Genomic DNA, 13,864 nt, shown 5'->3' on the forward strand with positions numbered 1-13,864 from the left:
CAAATTCATATGCTGAAGCCCTAACTGCCAACATAATGCTATTTGGAGATGGAGCCTTTGGGAAGTAATTAGGGTTAGATGACTAGGTTGTAAGTGTGGGGCCCTTGTGATGGGATTAGTGCCCTAATAAGAAGAGATACCAGGGAAGGAACTTGCTCTCTATCCACCATGTGAGGATGCAGCAAGAAGGTGGCTATCTGCAAACCAGGAAGACAGCTCTCACCAGAACCCAACCATGCCAGCACCCTGATCTTGGACTTCCAGCTTCCGGAGATGTGAGAAAAGAAATTTCTGCTATTTAAGCAACCCAGTGTATGGTACTTTATTATAGCAGCCTGAGCAGACTAAGACAACTATGGAAAGAACTTTGTACCTGTATGATATTATTCCAGAGTTGGTATAGAAGGGTGGATGGAGCCCTAGATTGGGTGGTGGTGGGGTTCTGGCATGTGGCCCAGATCCTGCCATGACTTAGCTGCCTGCCTTTGGGCTATTCCCTTATAACACATAGATGGTTCAGGGACAATTCCAGGAGGCGCTGTTCACATAGACTAGGAGCTGTCCTGCTCCAAGCCTTTGACCCTTTGTTTCTTCATCTATAGAGAGGGAAAGAGAAATGGAACATATGATATCTAACAACAATTCACTTATTCTTTCAGCAACTATTTGTTGAGAATTGACTATGTCTCAAGCACAGAGCCAGGCACTTGGAGAGAGTGCTGGAACATGGTCTTGCCCTCCAAAAGTTTACATTCTAGTTGGGGAGACAGATAAAAAGGCAATCACAGCTTCACATGAGCCGGGTCTCTGTGTCAGTCTGCTCAGGCTTCTATAACAAAATACCACAGACTGAGGAACTTAAACACCAGAAATGTATTTTCTCACAATTCTGGAGGCTGGAAGTCTAAGATCAAGGTGCCAGCAGGGGTCTCCTGAGGCTCTCTTCCAGGCCTGCAGACAGCCACCTATGTGTCCTGACATGGCCTTTTCTCTGTGTATGCACATCCCTCTTATAAGGACACCAGTCACTGGATTGAGGGCCACTCACATAAACTCATTTAACCTTAACCACCTCTTTAAAGGCCCTATATCCAAATACAGTCCCATTCTGAGCTACGCTGGGGGTTAGGATCCAACACCTAAATTTGAGGGGCCACAATTCAGTCCATAACAGCTTCTATGACAGGGAGAGAACAAGGTGCCATGCAGGTGCAGAGCAGGGGCCTCCACCCCAGACTGGGACCCACGAGGCCTCTTGAGGAAGAGAGTTAAGCTGCCGAGGACTGAAGAATGAGGCTGGAGGCTGAGCTGCTACTATTTTTAATTAATTAATTAATTAAATGTTGGGGCTGCACCACAGCATGCAGGATCTAAGTTCCCCAACCAAGGGTCGAACCCGTGCCCCCTGCAGTGGGAGCGTGGAGTCCTAACCACTGGACTGACAGGAAATTCCCCGAGCTGCTACTTTAATGAATACAACTGTGTGAAGCACTAACCTGGAGTTAGTGGGTGGTCCTCTTTAACCCGGATTACACGCTTCCTGCAGGCATTTGCATTTGTATCTGTTACTCTTTGGTGGGCTCATTTATTTTTAAACCTATTTGGCCTTTGGTAGGTGTGACATACAAAAAGGAACCCCAAAGCATCGTTTCAGAGGCCGGTGTGCCTTGGGCAAGCTACCTTTCCTTTTTGCCTCAGTTTCCTTATTGGTACAATCAGGCCATTGGCATCTATTACTTCTCAGGCCCTAACGTGCCGTGATTATAGGGAAATCCTTAGACATATTTGGTTACATCTCTAAAATACTGTGCTGACACTTTAGAAGCTTGGGGAAAGGGAGCTGTGGATTCTGTAGCCAAATACTGTATTTACTTTTGGAGCATTATTACTAAGATTTCTTCTTTTTTTTTTCCTGTCATGACAACAGATTGATAAAGGGGAGTCAGGTGACAGGTGTCAATCCAGGCACTCACACCAGTGTTGCATGACTTTTAGCTACTCCAGGGTGACTTTTGTTCCTTAGGCCAAGGTGACAACTCGACTCTTTTTGGGTCTGTGGGAGGGGGAAAGGGCTGCAAAAGCAATAGATGCTCATTGTGGGGGAAAAAAATGAAATCAAACATTTCATAAAGGTTTAACATGAAAAAGTAAGTCCTCCTTTCCACCATTCTATACCTCAGGGGTATCCACTGTTACCCATGTTTTCCAGACCTTTTCTATTCACACCCAGATAGGTACATACATGTTTCTCCTTTTTTACAAAAATGGGATTACACTATATAGAGATCTATAATTTTCTTTTTACTCAATAATATGTCATAGACACTTTTCTGTACCCATAAAAAAGAGTACCTCCCCTCTTTCTAAAGCTGACATAGTATAACATAGCATGTGTCATCCATTTGACTATTTTCCAGGTCCTCTCCAATTTTTTTCTATTATGAATGATCCTGCAATGAACATTCTTGTAGATAGATGTAGCCTTGGTTGAGTTAGGATAGATTCCTAAAGGTAGAATCACTGGATCTCAAGTTCATTTCTACGATGTATTTCATTTTACAGAGAAGATTTCAGGCAAGTCAAGTAAGACTTTAAAAATGTATATGTATGTATGGAGAGCATCTCATTTAGAGTCTTTTGAACCACAGCATGAAATAATTTCTTAAAAACCAGCCAATTACTAGAGCAGTATTATATCTCCTTTTTTTTTTCTTTGTTAGTGGGCTCTGATTGGCTGGGAAACCAGCCTCCCCCTGCTCCCTGCTTCCTGCCTGTCGCCGCGGCTGTGTGATCAGTGTGGGGAACTCCTGACTGCAGGCCCTTGAGTGCCCTCTGGGCTCGGGGGCCCTGGTGGCTGCAGCGCCTCCAGCTAGCACTCTGGGCTCAGAATGAGCTATAGTTCAGACTGCCATTTGTTTTCTCAAGGGCTTGAGATTGAGAGTGGGATTGCAGCAGTTTTCACTCTCCCTAATATTTCTTTTTGCAGACTCCTATTGTGCGAGCCAGATATTCAACTAAAATCAGATCCTAATGGTTATGCTGGGTGCTTAAAATCTAAAGGTGCTATAAATTATTCATTAGTTCTTCTACTCATAAGGAAAACTGCCCAGCAAAAGTCTCTGCAGCTTTTCATTCAAAATCTCATTTTTTTCCACATTGGGTCACGGTGTGTCACTACCTGCTCCAGATTCCACTAAAGGTAGGGCTTCCCTGCCACCTCCCAGCACACAAGGGGTTAAACTCAACTCCCTGAGCCCACCTTCCCAAACAAAAGTCAGTTTTGCAAGTTATTCAGCAAGGTGGCTTTCAGTAGGTTCTATTTAATAAAGTTAATACAGGCTCCTCTGCCCCTCCTCTTTTTCCCCTCTTACTTCTCCGTTGTGAGTATTCACGGAATCTGGATCTGCCAGCTACTTCTGTTTGAAGTTGAAGGCTTGGCAAAATTTTACATGAAGCAGGCAAGAAATAAAGTGGAAATGTCTACAAGTAACAGTGAAATCTGTTACATTGTTCTGACTTAACTACTGGGGGGAAAAGAGTCCTACTGTCTTGGCAACTGTAAATACATTTTAGCAATGGTCAAAACTTTTAGAACAGCTAAAAGATACCTGAAACCTGATGTCTGTCTTGCCACTCTTAATTATATATATTGACATTAAAGATATCCCACTCTTCATTAAGTGCTGTGTAATTTTCCTTTTGAGTTTTTACAGTTAGTGTTTTATGTGAGTCCTTTATATGGCCAAGTAGCCAGTTTACCCCCTGCTGCCTTTTACTCAGGTAAAATTGGAAATGAATTCATTAGATCAATTGCAGCAACTCTAATTTGAAATCTTGAAAAATGCCTTGCTAATTAAGAAATTTCCAATCAAGTAGACTTCTAAATCTCAGGTTGTTATTTCTTTCAGGTCTTTATACATATCCTTATGAACCATTAGCAGTCACTCCTACTGACTTTGTAAGATTGTGTCAGGCAAGCACTGTGTTTTTTAAACCTCATTCCTCTCCCCATCTTACTCCATGTTTATTCATATTTTTTCATAAGGCATTATGTTTATCCAATAGCACTTTCAAAACTATTGTTTTTTAAAGGCTCCAAGATACAACTGGAATACAATTCCAATGCATCTGTTTTCCCTTTCTCCTTATTAAAAAAAAATAGAAATTCATATAAACATACAAAACCATGTGAAGGTAGGTAGTTTCCTTTCCCACATAGCAATAACTTCCATTTCTATCTGTTAATAACTTATTTGGAACAGCTTACTTTGTTAAGCAGCAATGCTGATCCAGTTATGCAAATTAAGATACATTAATTTGAATAATACTCAAGGTCACTTTGTAGTTTCCTGAGAGATTGTTTTGAAAAGTCAGTTTAAGTCAGTTAAGCACGCTGCTTACCTTAGATGCTATTTATTAATAAAATTATTGTATTTGACAAAAACTTTGGTTTTGAACAATGTGAACAAAGAAATGTTAATTTCTAATTATTTTATATATATCTATTGTTTTATTATTTAATTTCTCCTCCAATACCTGAGTTGTTTTGTGAATGATTGGCTATAGATACATCCCTTAACACATATTTCATCTAGTCCCTTTTGTAAAAATGTAACAAGGTCATTTTACATTTTTAAACCATAAAGTGGTTTAAAAATGCAAAGTGAGCTTAAATGCTACTCTTAACTCTTCCTAACTTTTCCACTGGGAAACCCTAGAAAACTGAATTAATGAAATGCAACTTATGCTTTTTAAATTCTAATTATAACTGTCACATTAAATTGAAGGTGAGACTAAAACTGCTATATCTGTTAACTAAGTCAAGTGATGTACTATATCATACGTGTTATTTAATGTGCGAATGTTAAAAGTCAAGTTCCCGGCAGAAATCGAAGTACCTCCATTCTGTCTTCAGGGAATGTATAAATTAACCATTCTGCCCCAAGCGGTCCTCCTCCCTTCCTCCCTCCGCCCTATTTTAAATGTAGATAGGGCAACCCAAGTCTTTTGAATTTGAAGGGCTGCTATCTCGGCCCCATTCTTTTCATCATCCTGTTTTGAATGACACTGAGCACGTATGGATTCTTTTATAAAAGCACCCCCTGGATGCAGGGCTTGGTTCTCCCGGCTGCTTGCTAATTTTGCATAGCAATTAGTACTGACTTCTCAGAATCGGCTATCCAAATACAGTTCGAGAACGTTCCACGTAGTTCCTCAAAGGTCTTAGATAACCTCTTGCCCCTTGATTTCAAACCCGAAGGGGAAGAACTTGCATAATTGCTAAATTCCCAGTTGGAGCGGTCTGGCAGAGGATACGTAATCCAAAACTATACGTTAATTCAAACCCTCCCCGCGCCTGGGCAGCAAGGAGCCAGCATATGCCTTCTTTTAAAATCTATTCTACCAATTCACTGACCGCGCAGGGCTGGGCCACATGGCCCTTCCTTGCAGCCAGTCAGCTGTGAGCAGCAGATGGGATAATTTGCATTTTTCTTTTTATACTTTCTTCGACCGGCAAATTAAAGGATTTTTTAAAAATTTACATTCTCATTGTTTGCCTTAAATATAAACATGGCTTAACTGCTGCGTTGGGCTTCCCTGACCCTCACACCCCACACTCCTTCAAGTCAGTGAGACTTGAGAAAATACCCGAGCGGTAGGTTTCGTGTTTATCAACTTGGAATCTCCAGTCCGGGAGTCATGAATAGAAAGAATCAGCTTTTACTGAGTTGGTGACTCGTGTTTTTCTATTTTAAGAGCTTGGCGCAGATACCCCGTGGGTTTGTCTGTGGCATGTGGGTCTGCGAGCGCGCGCACTTCTGAATCTCTGGGTCTGCGGCCTCAAACCTCAAAACTTCGGGTTACAAGTAGAAGGCAGATTTTTAGCTCTCAGGCTTACAAGAGAGGGCGGCCACCCTGCTGGGGGAGTGGCCTGAGCCAGTGTTTCCCAGCGCCGGGGTCGCTCTCCCGCGGCCCGCCAGACTCCATGCCGGCTCCGCGGGGCCGCTGGGTCCCCGCGCCCCGATGTCTTTGTGCCGATCGCGGCGCGGGAACACTCGCCCGGGGGGCCAGGGCCACGGCGGAGATACCAAAAATGCTGTTGAGGCGCGGGCGCGAGGGGAGGCGCCCAGTACAGTCGCCGATCCGCGGAGGAAAAAAAAAAAAGTAGAAAAAGAGGCTTTTCAGGTCAAACTCCTCGTATCTAAGAAACCACGTTTTAGAGAAATGACTCGCGATGGGGAGAACACACGGTGTGCAGGGTACATTGTTAGCCAGCGCTGGCCCGGCTCACCGTGGGTGCGCGGCCGCCGCTCCCCGCCCCGGGCAGCGGGCGCGGGCCCACGTGGAGCCGCGCGGTACCGGATGAGCGCGCCGGGCAGCCCGGGTCCCCGGAGTGCGCGCCCCAGCTCCCTGCCGCGGCCGTTCACGCCCGAGCGCCGCCGCCGGTCCCGCGTGTGCCCCGCTGAGGGGGAGGGGCGGGCCGGGGGTGGGGGCGGAGGGGTTGTGGTTCCACTGCAGCGGGGGCTCCTGTGTCCTTGTGCGGAAATGACACACGGAGTCCCGTCACGTCACGCGAGAGCGCAGCGCACGGACACACACAAAGAGAGGGGAAAATACACGGCGCCCGCCCGCTGCCCCCAGCAACTCCCCGGGCCGCCCCGGCCTGGCCCTCCGCGCGCGGCCCCCACTCCCCAGCCCCGCGCTCCCCCCAACCCCCACGTGGCGCCCCAACTCGGCGCGGGCCCGCTCTGCAAAGTACAGAACTCGTGTCCCAGGTAAGTGCGGGGCGGTTCAAGCCGGCCGCGCGGTGGCGGCGGCGGCGGCGGCTCCGGAGCAGACGTACGGGAGAGTGGCTGCAACATCCATGCTGGGGTGGGGGCGGGAGCAAGGGAGGAGACGCGCAGGGGGGCTGCCCGGAGCGCGCTCGCCGGGAAGAGCGCCCACCCCCGCGCAGGGCCGAGCTGCCGGAGCGGGCGCCCGGTGCCCACGGGCTCGCCGCACCCATTGTGCCGCGCGCTCCTTTGTGCCCGCTCGGAACGCGGCGGCTCCATGGCGTTCCGGGGAGCACGCGCGCCGCGCGGGGGCGGGGGGGGGGGGACGCGTAGTGGAACAGTCCGCGCCGCCGCCCCACTCGCGCCGCGCGCTGGCCCCGCACCCCCGCTGGGCGCCGCGATGGAGCGGCCGGAGCCGCCGGAAGGCTCTGCGAAGCCCGCGGTGGACTCGGCGCTCGCGTTCGGCCGGGCTGCGGCTGGGGACGGCTGGGCGTGCAGAAGGGGGTGTCAGAGCAGGAGCAGGGGGCGGGGACTGGAGGGAGATGCCGAGCGGGGAGCGGGAGGCCCGAGAAGCTGCCGCTCGGAGGGACGCTGCCGCCGGAGTCAGCAAATGGAGCGAGGCAGGCCCGCGGCGACGGCGGCGGCGGCGGCCGGGAGCGGACAGGGACGGGCCCCGCCGCCAGGGGGCGCAGCGCTCCCTCCCCGGCCATCCACGGCGCGGTTCGCGGTTCCCGCTGCCCGGGAGCTAGAGGCGGGCGCCCGGCAGGCGCGAGGCCTTGGCGGCCGGCCGCCAAGCCGGAGCCGAGGCGCCCGCCGCCCCTCGTGACCGCCCCCTCTTTCTCGTAAACGTGAGTTCCCACGCAGACTTGGTCCTCGCCGCGCCGGTGAGTTGTGCTGCAGCGCACGTGAGGGCCTTGCGTGCCGACACAGTTTTTTTTCCAAGGTGTTTTTTGCAGAGGTAAAGGACTTTTGAGTGCTCAGGGGGCCCGTCCGGAAGAATTTTACACGCAAATGCCAACCAGGCAAGGATGTGCGGAACAGGGTTAAGCACTTCGGTGTCAACTTCACCTTCTTAAAGTAATTTTTGTAACTTTTTAACTGTTCCCTGTGCCTCGGGCAACGCGTCCAGTGCCCCAAAGCTGCGGCTTCGGGAAACTGAGGCTAGGAAGTGAGTTCTCGGGCTGGGGCTGGCTCGGGATGGGTCCAGAGGGACAGAGACGAAGGAGATTCTTTTGTTATCCACACTCCCAAACCCGCCCCCCCCCTCAATTTTTCTGGGGTTTTTGTTGCTGTTGTTTGTTTTTTTAACCATCCATTCCTAATATCCAGTTTCATGTCGCCGTACAGGACTCTGTCAGCTTCCTTCACCCTTAGTACTGAGATTTGCTGAGATTTTGTATCTTCACAGTTTTACATCCCGAGCCATTAACTCGGTGTCTGATAACTTAGTAGGTGCTCAATAAATTTTTGCTGAATGAACGTAGAGCTTCTTGGATTCCAGAAGAAAGTGGGGCCAGTGCATCCTGTTCCTGCTAGTGGTCTAGCTGGCGTGTGCATGGCCCTTGAAATGAAATTCATGGAAAAACCAGAGCCTTTAAAATCTGTCACATAAACATTCCACCACTGAACGTAGGTTTTACCGTAGAGGCCATGTCCTTGTTGAAGCGATTTAACAGAAAAGTGTTGTGTTCTTGCCTTCCCCCACCACGTACAAAGCACTAGTAATAGAAGAGAGACCACCTACTACCTAGTAGACAAGATGGCCAGCATCCCAATAATCTGTTAAAGGTACCACATGGACACATTTTCTTTACCCTCTTCCAAACTTCTGGGCTCCTAAGCATCTCATAGATGAGCAAAAGAGGAGTAGAATGTCTAATAATTAGGAAGAAAAAAACTGGAATCTTGGGCTTCCCTGGTGGCACAGTGGTTGAGAGTCCGCCTGCCCATGCAGGGGACACGGGATTGTGCCCGGGTCTGGGAAGATCCCACATGCCGCGGAGCGGCTGGGCCTGTGAGCCATGGCCGCTGAGCCTGCGCGTCCGGAGCCTGTGCTCCGCAACCGGAGGGGCCGCAACAGTGAGAGGCCCGCGTACCGCAAAAAAAAAAAAACTGGAATCAACCCTGACAGAAGTTTGAGTAGGTGAAGATTTAATCTCCTGCTGGACTGTCCCACCTGCCACAGGTGGGACAGTCCAGCAGGAGAGCTGTTTCGAAAGCCCCTGAAGCAACAGGGAAAGAAAACCACATGCTTTTATGAATTGTATTGACACCATGGTGAAAAATTGGGGGATCTGTCTTTTAAAAGACCTCAAATTTTATAACGTAGAGACACGTGAAGGTTGCTAGCCAACCAGCACAATTAATTTGGTGTTAGTGTATGGGAGGTTGGGGTGAACGTTTTTGTTTTTCCTGGCACTTAATTTTGGTGGCAAATCATGGTACCTCTCCTGTTATTCATTGTACCTATTATTGGCTAAAGCAAGTTTGGGAGAATTATTTGTAGAATCAGTCTTCGGGGTGATGGAACTTTTCTGTATCCTCTTGATGGTAGCTACAGGGATGTATACCTGTGTTACCTTTCATAGAACTGTACACCCCCTCCCTCCAGAAAGTAAATTTTACTGTATGGTAATTTTAAAAAAATAGAAATTGAAGGCACACACACAACACAAAACAAGATCCCAAAAGGGATCTTTTATGTGCTTTGTATCACCTTGTTCTTGCTGTTTCTTTCCCACTTCACATTGGACAATGGCTCTTCTGCCCCGTCTGATGTTCTAGTATCTCTTGCAACATTATTATTTCAGCCCAGGCTCTTGTAGTTTCTGGAACGAGCTGCCACACGTGACCCGCACATGCCAAGCTAAGGGCTCTCCACGCTGGCATCAAGCCTTCAGTGTGTCAAACAGGAGAGGTGCGATTTCATTTGGAGTGGCATTAATGCCTGGCATGTTAGTCCCTGAATGATTAGACTTTTTACAAACTGTTGTTTTAGAGCTGAGTTTTTCTCAGCAGCTCACCTGGTAACATGCCCTTCCTCTATTTTTAATTCAACTTGAAACACATGTACGGCCATCCCTCAATATTTGTGGGGGATTGGATCCAGGACCCCCTTCAGATACCACAGTCCACACACGCTCAAGTCCCTTACAGCGAGTCCTTCATATCCTCGGATTTCGAACCCACAGATTTGGAAGGCTGGCTGTATTTAAAATCAGCACTTTTAGGTTTTTGTTCTCTACTAACGGCCACCTCTCCTCTCCTCTTGTCTGATTTTCAGTTATCAGTTATCACTGCCCAGTGAAACACAGTATCTGTAAAGGCATTGAATGCTCAGTTGAATAAATCACGTGTCGGTCTTTTCTTGTTTGCCAGGGGCTGTTGGTTTGAGCATGGAGCTAGTAAATTGAAGAGGGGAGGCTGGGGATATGGAGGAGGGTAGCTTACACCCGACTGTGCCCCAACTCCAGTTAGCTTATGTGGTCACAAGACAACACATTTGTAAAAGTGGGAAGTACAGAGGAAACTCTGCTTATACCTCCTAGGAAAATTAGTCACCATCGTCCAGTCAGTCACATGGGTGGCTGCTGGGATATGCTAGCCCTTTTCTCCTTGACCCCAGCTTCTGGGTTCCACGGTTAAAGTTAAAAGCAGAGTCTGACTCCTCCTACCATTGATGTCGAAGGAGGTAGCCAGTCCTTCGTGAGGCCAGGGAGGGCTTAATAAGTAGAAGCCCTTAGCTGAAGAAGACATCACATTTAGTCACATTCAGAAAACGCAGTCTCCGAAGGGTGAGACGCCACATCGCAGGCAGGCAGGGCTGTGCGGTTGTCCTTCGCTGCGCACACTGAAAGATAAGGCTGTTCTCTGACTGAATAAGGAAGGCAGCGACAATTACAGCTTAAGGAAACTCAGGGGAACATTGCCCTGGTTTTGTGAGGACTGGTATTTTTCAAACTTTATTTGAAGATGTGTCTAAAAATAAAAACAAATTGCAAACATGTCCTGCAAGTCCCATGGGCTGGGTGCCACAGCCAAGAGGGCCGGGTTCTGAGATCCCCAAGGCTCCCAGCCGTTCCTGCAGACCCAGAGACGGAGCCCGGCAAGGGTGGATGGCATGGGAACATTCTTCCCGTCCTTAGGGAGGGCATTTTGATTTCACCCCTTCCAGTTGAACGTTTCTTTTTTCTTTCATTTGAAAGAAACATTACAAAACTTTTTAAAAGTTTTAAACCATTTTATTTTAGTTTTAAAAAATCTTCACTGTTAAGATGCACTTTAAGCATCTTTCAAAAAAAAAAAAAGGCTTTATAATAAGTAACGTTTACTGAGTGCTGTGTGCCAGGCACATTCTCCTCTGTAGTTTTCATAGAGTCTCTAGAAGGAAAGGTAGTGTGTGCAGCTCCTTTTACAGAAGAAAGCACCAAGGCTTGGCTGGGTAAGCCAACTTGCCCGGGATTAGAAGCTAAACGTAGGTGAAGCCAGGATTAGATAGAACACAGGTCTTTCTGCCCCTAAAGTTTGGTAGGGAATTCCATTTTCATCCAAATCAGCTGTACCTTCATGATCCGAAGGCCTACCTGGCCTGTTGACTCGCTCCTGCATCTGAGCCCAGCCTACAAACGTGTGCTCCGCAGGGAAGGGAGAAGGCAGAGCGGGGATGGCCCACCCCCTTTCGGTCCCAGCTCTTCTCGGAAGGCTGGAATGAGGCCCCCACCCCGAGTCCACCCGCCTCTTTCCCTCTTCTTGCTCTCCGCAGCACCCACCCCAAGCGAGGCGCAACCCGCCGCCCCCCTGCTTCTCTGCAAACTAGGAGGACTGTTGTGAGGACTGCACCGGTGAACGTGTAAAACAGTTAGACCTCAGAGGCAGCACTGCATGAATGTCAGCTGCTGTCCTCCTTTTCTATGTTTAATTTTTAAAAATCAGTATAACCTGCAGTGGGGAGGCTTCATGAAGTCAGATCACATGGCTTGGCAAGATGAAGTATGGTTTGGTTAGGTCTTAGTCAAACTGTTTAAATCCTTGCATGTATTTTATTAATAACACCTTTAAAATGGTCTGGGCCTGTTCTCCGTGCTTTACCTTTTGTATGTGGCAGGGCTGCACAGCCACCATCCCGGGGGTCTCAGGCTCCGATCATTCCTATGCTGGGGCTCTGGGGCTCACGTTCTCAAGGAGACCCTCAGGTGGTACGAGTTCGCCTCGCTTTACATCTGGGAACAGGAGTGGAGGTCGGGAGGATTTGCCCCAAGGCGGCCTGAGGTCGGGCTGCTGGGCCAGGTCTTTGGACCTGACCTCATCGTGCGGGGGAGTCCTAAGTCCCGTGGACGTTTCCGATGTGGTAGGGCAGAATCCTGAGTCAGCCGACTGGGATTTGAATGTTGAGGTTTCAGGAAGCCCAAGTACTTCCCATTTCTGGGCCTGCTGCTTGTCCTGTGAGACTTGGGCAGCCGCAAGCTTCCAGCGCCTCTGATTAGCCTGGGCTAGATTCTCCTAAACGAACTCAATGCAGAGGCACCCCAGGTCACTCCCAGCCCCCTGTGGGCGCCGCTAGAGGACGTTTTGCTTTGGAAACCTGTGGGGCGCTTAGGGAAGAGCCCAGTGATCCTGTGCGGGCAGAGGGGTTTGCCAAGGGTTTGCCATGCCAGGTGCCCCCTGCTTGCCTTACCGTGGTCTAGCCTCCAGCTCCTAAGAAAGACATCCTCTCCCAACCCCCCAATCAGATTCTCGCGTGACTCCTTATTACGCACTTTGAGCTGGTGACCTCAGGACACTCCTTCCTTTTTCTGTGGCCCAGCCACTCCTCAGCTCCCCAGACCTCCCCTCCCCTCTCCCCACTATATCCTGCTGCTTCAACCCTGGAGCCAGGGCCCCTAGAGCAGGCCCCTGATTTGCCCAGTTTTGTCCGGTTTTGAGGAATCAGGGAAGGAGGGCTCCAGGTACGGGTCAGAAGTCTTCCAGGGTGCTCAGACACAGACATGAGAGAACCCCAAAGAAAGCGCCGTCCATCATCTAGAATGCAGGAACCCGGCAAGTCCAGCCTAGAGAATTGCTAAGCTGCTCTCCAGCCCATTTGTTTTCTCCAGCCAGCCACAGACTCTCTAAATGACCTGGCTTTAGCGCTCAGCTTGGATCCCTAATCCAGGAGACTTGGTCCTCGTTTGGTTTTTTTTTTTCCTCCCATGAAATTTGACTTATTTTGAAAAACACAAGTATCAGGGCAATGCACTGATGGGGCCTATAATACACCCGCCAGGAAATGGCATTTCCTTAGTGTTCAAAGCTGATCTTTTCACCTTTCTGTTCACACCTTGGCTTGTGAGCTGAGAATTTTTTCTGATCTCCCCATCACCCCATACTGAGGAGCTTTTAACACCTTCAGAGGCAATAATTCAGAGACAGTTATGAAATGAAAGGTCTGCACTAGTTTGTCAGTTATATATTGTTTCTTAGAGCATCAGTATTTTAAAATATCTTCCCAGTCTGATTCCCTGGAGATCCCAAGAAGCTCCTGGAAAGTCAGTCTATTTTTCTTTTCTTTCTTTTTTTTTTTCGGGCCCAGCCGCTCCGCGGCATGTGGGATCTTCCCGGACCGGGGCACGAACCTGTGTCCCCTGCATCAGCAAGCGGACTGTCAACCACTGCGCCACCAGGGAGGCCCTCTTTTTTTTTTTATTTTTTTATTTATTTTATTTATTTGGCTGCGTCGTGTCTTAGTTGCAGCATGTGGGATCTTTGCTGCAACATGCGAGATCTTTTGTTGCAGCACACAGGCTCTTTGTCGCCCCGCGCGGGCTCTCTGGTTGTGGTGCGCGGGCTTAGTTGCCACGCGGCATGTGGGATCTTAGTTCCCCGACCAGGGCTCGAACCTGAGTCCCCTGCATTGGAAGGCGGATTCTTAACCACTGGACCACCAGGGAGGTCCCAGCATCAGTATTTTAAATACTTAAATGATTTGATTTTACATTCTTAGCTTGTTGCTATTTATGGGTATAACTTAGAATATGACCTGGCTAGCAGTAAAGATTGCTAAACTTCTTATTTTTTCATTTAAAAAAAAGTCTCATTTTCAAAGAATTGCATGC

The 13,864-nt window shown here is 48.8% G+C and overlaps 1 protein-coding gene across 13 annotated transcripts in view; it reads left to right on the forward strand.

Annotated features, from left to right (window-relative positions):
* Positions 1-13,864, forward strand: part of BEND3 (BEN domain containing 3) — a 49,710-nt gene that overhangs the window by 11,712 nt on the left and 24,134 nt on the right. For 12 of the 13 annotated variants that reach the window (XM_049695292.1, XM_049695293.1, XM_049695294.1 and 9 more), the window contains exon 1: positions 547-6,776. The exons of the other annotated variant lie outside the window; for it this stretch is intronic. The gene's annotated coding sequence lies outside the window, so the exon portion shown is untranslated. Of the gene's footprint in view, positions 1-546; positions 6,777-13,864 lie in introns of those variants that run through there. 13 annotated transcript variants of the gene reach the window in all.

This window comes from Orcinus orca, chromosome 12 (assembly GCF_937001465.1).
Source record: "Orcinus orca chromosome 12, mOrcOrc1.1, whole genome shotgun sequence".
NCBI classification, from domain to species: domain Eukaryota; kingdom Metazoa; phylum Chordata; class Mammalia; order Artiodactyla; family Delphinidae; genus Orcinus; species Orcinus orca.